This window comes from Condylura cristata, unplaced genomic scaffold, assembly GCF_000260355.1.
Source record: "Condylura cristata isolate star-nosed mole 26May11 unplaced genomic scaffold, ConCri1.0 scaffold00003, whole genome shotgun sequence".
Lineage (NCBI taxonomy): Eukaryota > Metazoa > Chordata > Mammalia > Eulipotyphla > Talpidae > Condylura > Condylura cristata.
Window position 1 is genome coordinate 22974512 of NW_004567104.1, and position 7342 is coordinate 22981853.

A 7342-nucleotide genomic window follows, 5' to 3' on the forward strand; every position below is an offset into this window, starting at 1 on the left:
TCTGACCTTGAAGGGCTCTACGGAGAGGGGAGAATGAAAGTAAACATGCTAAACAGAAGGCATATATATAAACACCACACACAGCTTGGTACCTTTGGAAACGATGAGCTTCTCCAAGTGACTGAAAGAAAGGAATCAGCAGGAAGCAATGGCGGGAGGTGAGTCACATACTATGTGTGAAACTCCAAACTAAACTGGCAAAAAGAAGGATGGACTGACCCGTTGGGGCATGTAGCGCAGGTAAAGGGCATAGAACATGCTCAGCCTACATAGAACGGCCTCAGGATTGCTTGACCATGAGCTTCTCTTTCTCTGAGATTCCTAGACCTGCGCACCTCACCTCAGTATCAGTTTCTGCATGAATTCTTTCTTTCTTTCTTTCTTTTTTGTGAAGATTTATTTATATATATGGTACAGGCCAGAGGTACAGGGTCGGTGACAAGATTCACCAGAGACAGAGTAGGGAGCAGAACAGGCTGACTGACGAAGTACACTGCTGAGGGGAGCAGCGGGCCAGTCTGGAGAGGTCTGCTGTGCCATGTGGGGCACCTCTGGGGTGGGGAGCCAACTGGCACTGAAGTGGTTGCGGCCAGCTTGCAGTGCTGCGTCCTAACCAGTTGCGCCACCACGGAGGGCCCTGCAGTAATTCTAAGAGCTCTATAGACCTGTGTTCACTGTAGCATTGTTCACAATAGTTAAGACTGTAAATAACCTCAGTGCTTATGAATAGATAAGATGTCTTACATGTACATCCTGGAATTCTACTCAGATATAAGGTGAATTCTTATACGGAGGGTAGTACATTAAGTGATATAAGTCAGCCAGAAAACGACAAATATGATTTGTCGTTCTACTATGATTGTTTTAACTTTTACTTGCATTCATTTGATGCTGAATTTGTTCCTGAGTCATGAGCTTTGTTTCACCAATTTCTCCTGATATCTTTTTCTTCCATGCAGCCTCCTCTTCTGGTTTAGCACAGTCTGCTATCTCCGTCAGGATCATCGCCATGTGCCGGGGGAACCCACGTAGGGGTCAGTCAACCAGGAGCTCTGTACTTGCACTACACTTGGGGATTTATTCACCTGCATGAGCTCAAAGGCCAGAAATTTACAGCTAAGCCCTTAAGTTCATCACGACTGCATTTTGAAGCAGGTGCAGTAAAAATCCTGTACTATTTTGGGGCTGCCTGTCCTGCTTCCAGCCCCACATTGTGGCTCTGCATGCCTGCCCACTCCACATGGAGTTGGACTGGCACCCGTTGCTTCTCTGAAGCAACATCCTTCAGAGTTGGTGGCTTCTCACATACATGTACACTTGGTGGTCTAGGCAGTTTCATGAGTGTTTCATAGTGAACATGGAGGGCCTCCCTGGTGGTGCAAGGGTTAAAGTCTCACTGTTATCAAGCTATCACCAGCCACTACAGCTCCACTTCAGTCCCCAGTCAGGGAGCTGACCCACAGGGCTCAGCAGACCTCCCTTGTCTCACCCGCTGCTCCCCTCAGCAGTGTATTTCAGTCCATCTGCCTGTTCTGCTCCTCACTCTGTCTCTGGTGAATCTTCTCACCCCCTCCCCACACCTCTGGCCTACACCCCAGTTCTTGTATGCATAAATAAACCAAATAAATCTTAAGACAAACAAAAAAGCCAAAGTGAACCTGAAGAGGAACTGCCTGATTTGTATGGATTTGTTGGATTTTTCCGGGTCAGGTAAAAAGTGAACCATTTTCAAATGTCATCTAAGGTTATTTACAGGAAAAGCAAAGCCAATATGATTTTACTTATAGATAAAAGAAACAAAACTAATGAACAAACAAATCAAATAAAATAAACTCTGTAAGAACAAAATAGTAGTTACCAGAGGAAGGGGAAAGAGGCATGGCAAAGTCAAGAAAAGAGGTCAATGGTGATGGTGATAGAAACTAGACTTTTGGTGGTGGACATAATGGTGCCTATACTGATATTAATTTATAATGCTGTATACTTAAAATCCATATAATGTTACATCACAGTTGCCTCAATGAAAATAAAATTTTAAATCAGTTCCTAAATGGGAGCAGGCCATAGCATATCTCAAGCTTGAAAAGACCTAAGGTGATTTAGCCCAACCTACCCCCAATTCACAGCATGGCCAACTCCTCACATATCTTGTACTGCAGCCCCAAAGAGCACATGGGAGCAAAGTATTCAGTGAATACCCGGACTTCAGTTACACAGAAGGGGGAGAAAACTAGATTCAGGTTGATTTCGGTGAAATCATCAAGAACTTGTATATCACTCCATTATAGGTTTGTTAAAAAGCCTTCTTCTGTACTGCAGGAGGTGAGCACAGATGCCCTCCCAACCCACTCTGTGCTCAGGCATCTCCTAAGCATCAATTATTCTATCCAGCTGAGCTCTGTCCTTTCATAATTCCTACCTATTGGTGCAAATTTTCTCCCTACTGTTACACCAAAGAAGTGGTTTGCCAGATGAAGAATGCAATCCTTTAGGGCCTCTACTCGGTTCTCCAGAAATGGGAAATCATGGCAGTGGCAGGCTGTCCCCTTAGCAGAAAGAAACACTCGCTTAAATATTTAGAGAGGCCCTCCCTGATGGCGCAGCGGGTTAAAGCACAGCACTGAGAAACTAAAGCCACTTCCGCATGAGTTAGATTCCCGCCTGCCACGGAGGTGACCACATGGTGCGGCAGACCTCTCCTGACACGCCCGCTGCTCCCCTCAGCAGTGTACTTCGTCAATCTGCCTGTTCTGTTCCCCACTCTGTCTCTGGTGAAGCCTCTCACCACCCCTGAGCCTCTGGCCTGTACCCAGTTCTGTTATTAATAAATAAATAAATAAATAAATAAATATTTAGAGAATAGCTTCTTAGTCCTTGCAGAATGTCTTCACTTATTACCTCTTGGCTTCCTTTTATGTATGATGAAGAGTTTGGATTGGATTAGAGTCACCTCTGGCCACATCTCGGTGGAGCAGACAACTTATAGTGGGGAGCTGTGCAGATCCTCCACAACTTTTCAAAAGATGATTAACTATATCATAATAATAGTCTAACTATAATGTTATAGATCGACAATAATAGACTAACTATAATCATTGATTATAACACAATAATAATTATCTAGAATATAATAATAAAGTCTCCAGTTCTCGAAAAGAAGGCTTTTCAACAAACCTATAATGGAGTGATATACAAGTTCCTATGATTTCACTGAAATCAACTTGAATCTAGATTTTTCTCCCTTCTGTGTAACTGAAGTCCTGGTATTCACTGAACATGAATTTTGCCCCCATGTGCTCTTTGGGGGGAGGCCACCAGTAGTCAGAAGACACAACTTATCTGAGGAGAAAGACACATTGGTCTCCTTGTATCTTGTTCTCATTTGCAAGAGGTCAGCAAACCCCCTCACTGGGACATGGTGAAAGTAACTGAGACCATAGATGTAAGGCACAGGGCCTAGCAACAAGAAAACTCCAAACAGCAATTCCTTTGGCAGCAAGAAGAAGGTGAAAATGGCTAGTTTCTGTAAGCATGTCACCCTTTCTAGAAACAATGTCTGTTTGGGTTGAATCGTGTCTGTTCAAAATTCATGTGTTGAAAGCCTAGATCCCAGCACTTTAGGCTGTGACCTTACTTGGAAATCAGGCCCATATAGACATATTAGTAAGGACAAGGTCCTTGCGGTGGGTCCCACGGCTATGTGATTGGCATCTGCATAAAGTTAGGAGCAATGTGGGCGCAGACACACCCACACTGAAGAACACCCCGTGAGGGAGAGGATGGAGAATAAGCAGATACTTGTGTAAATGGAGATGCGCCAAAGCGAGGCAGCAAACCAGAGAGCCGGGAGAGGCTTGGAATAGGATGCTTTTTCTCAGCCTTCTGAAGAAACCCACCCTGCTGATGCTTGATCTCAGACTTCAGAACTGTGAGATAATACATTCCTGTTGTTTACATCACTGGCTTGTTCCGGTGCCAGCAGCAACCTTGGCCACTTCAGAAAGGGCTCCCGTCCATGGCCTCAAGAAGGACCATTCTGTCCGGACAGAAGGAGGCGCCGCAGTTCCACAGAAAGTAGTCCCGACAAGTCCTCGACGTTGCTTCCCCAGGGCCACCAGTTCAGCAGTTGGCCTGTGGGCTTTGGGCTGTTGATTTGTCAGCAAACCTGTGTTCAAAGCTGCGGAATCCCTAGGAATGACATTTATTAGCTATAACACGATACACGCTTTCATGTTTCTTTGTGATTTCACTTCCATATTTGCCCCGCCCTCCCATTATGAATACTTTATTCAAAGGCTGAACAGGTAGTCAAGAGGCCTTTCTGATAAAAATCCTATATGCGAGCTTAGGCCTGTTGCCCTCCCCTCTGGGCTTCCTTCTTCACCTGTACAATAGGATAGTGATCGCTGGAGCCCCTCTGATCATGCCTGATATTTAACCTTTCCACCTGCCTGGAGTGCAAAAGAGAGGGAGAGACCCAGCAAGCTCATCTTTTAAGTGTGCTGAGAAGTCAGTCATTCAGGCTGCAGTGAGTCAGATGCATTTAACAAGATGGCAAGTCCCAAAGGTTGGGGGTGGGGCAATAATTTAGTCTAGGAGGCTCCAAGTCCCCCCTGGTCCCCTTCCTACACGCCAAGGTCTTCCTATTTCAGTACCTGACTTTTTAAAAGTTCAAGTTCCTAGTGGTTGCTGAAAAGTTGTACCCCTTTAGTGCAAGGGCATAGCCCAGGAACCTGGATTGTGTGTTCAGACACCAAGGCCAGGGCAGGCCTGGCTGCTGTGTGCCATTTGGAAGCTTCCAGGGGCTGATTTCGGGATTGGAGGAGCAATGTCTTTCCAAGTGGTTACAGTGTTTTAGGTATACCAAGCCAGGTATCCTCCTTCTTTGGAGTGGTCACATGTCACAGCTCCCCTCTAAGATACCTGGACCCAATCAAAGAGTATTTAAGGGTCTTCCTAATGCCAGAAATCCCAGAGACCCAGGCAGCTGTGTGCATTTTGCTCTTTTAGTTCCAGGATACAGAATTTCACACAGATTGGTCCAAGTAATGGTGAGTGGTTGAAGAAACAGAGGCAGGAACTTTACTATGAGATGGTTATAATAGGAATAGAATCTTCTAGAAATCTAAGACCAGAACTCCCCAGTGACAAGCGGAAGGTCATTCCAGTTCTAACTTTCCTCCTGGGACCTCATTCTGGTGCTGTGGTATTTATGCAACCAAAATACTCTCAAAGGGTCTGAATCTTTCTGCTTCTCTTTCCCATTCCATTCTCTTAATGTCTTCTGAAGAATGCCTTTGCTAGAACAAACTACAATTTCTAGAAGGCATATGAGTGAATATTTTTATTTTGAATGATCGAGTGTTTATTTCATTTGTATTTAGGGCAACTATCTCAAAAGTTTATTGATTTAAAGAAAAATAGTACATAGGTTTTCTAGCTATGTTGCTATCATAAAATCCTGATAAAAAATGGTGGAGAGTGAGAAACACCGCACTGGCTGGGTTTCTCCATATTTCACTACAAATTCCCAGGACTCTTAGTAGCCCAACTCATAAACACCCTCTATTTAGGGTGCACTTTACCTGCAGGTTATAGGCCTGCCTGATTGACCTTGGACCCAGCATCCTTCCTAAACAAGTCAGAGATCAGAGAGGTAGATCACATGCCATGGAATAGGCCAAATTCCGATCTTTCAGCAGCAGGCTGGGAGGACAAAATAGTTCCTTCTGGAAAATTCTAGTCAGGTGCAGTTTGTTGTGCTATTCTGGGCCCCTGGTTCAACTGCAATCTTGGGGTTCCCAGAGATTCTGAGGTTAGTGTGTGGTTTCCATTTCTCTGTAGCCTCTACCCTGAGATTGGTTGTGTGATCTGAGTGTGCTCCCTGATATAAGAAATACCCTCTTGTATCAGCTGTTAAAAGAGGGCTTTGATAGTCATAAGCACACACACCCCCCTCCGCCTACCGTAGGCAAGATACTGTTACTGCTATTAATACAATTATAACTGAGTGACAGAGAATGGGAACTTGGATTCCAAAGGGAAAAGCTCATCTTTCCCAATAAAAAGAAAATGCTTAAAATTCTACCAGTGGGGACCCTCCCTGATGGCACAATGGGTTAAGGCACCACATTATGAAGCTCTCTAAAGCCACTGCAGCATGAGTTCAATCCCCAGCCAGAGAGCTGGCCCACATGGCACAGCAGACCTCCCCTGACCACGCCCACTGCTCCCCTCAGCAGTGTACTTCATTGATGTGCCCGTTCTGCTCCTGACTCTGTCTCTGGAGAATCTTCTCACCCACCACATCTCTGGCCTGTACGCCCGTTCTGTAAGCCCAAATAAATAAATTAAAAAAAAATAAATTCTACCAGTGGCCAGTTGTATGTATTCAGACAAGTCAGCCACTTCTTAGCTAAGTGAACTTGGACAAGTCCCTGCTTCAGTTTCCTTCTGAAATGGAAATGTTGTTGTTTGTTCTCCCTTCCCTCTAGGTTGGCATAAGGAGAAGTCATCTCTCCCTCTCCCTTCTCCGCCCTTACCCCCCCCCACACGTACACACACAGAGCGACAGTAAGCAAGCTTCATTTTGTCTTCTGCCTCTGCCCCTTTATAGGCCAAGGGCAAATTTAAGCTAGATGATTTTTACCAGCCCTTACCTCTTCTAGGTCCTAATTAGATCTATTTGATTCTAACCACCTCCTTCCTCCAGCTCCACCCCCAACTTTCACTCTGGTCCTCAGAAGGCTTTCCTCTAAAGTTCCCACCACAGAGAACATCGTACATGTTTTATGTTATTTATTGGTGAAAAGTTGAATTCACATTACATTTTTGGAATAAAATTCCATATTCCCTTTGCCCTAGCTTATCTGTTCAAAGCTGCCTGCTTTTACTTTATTGATCGCCAATTGGCTGGCAGTCACTCTTTGATCTTCCCTTTTGTTTGAACTTGGACGCCACCCACACTGTCTGCTCTGGGTCCCTAGTCTCTCTATTAAACAGTAATGATACATAAACAAACTCGGAGGCCCTCGGGGAGCAAAGGGGCCCTGGGCCCAGCTTTCTCGGACCTGTGAATTGTCATTCCTGAAGCCTTCTGTTCTTTAAGTTCTTCTGCCAAGTTTCTATGGGAGCAGAGGGATCATTTTCTCCCTTTTCAAAGAGCAGGGTGAGCTGAGGCCTCGAGCTGGCAAGTCCTTTAAAGTCATTTTCAAAGGAAACCTAAGCTGAAAGGCCATGTGGCTGGCAGAGGGTAGTGTCACTTTCTGAGGCTCTCTCTGGGACTTAGGGGGTCGGCTCCCTTACACTCTCCAGCACGTGCTCAGGGCCTGCCGCAAGGCCC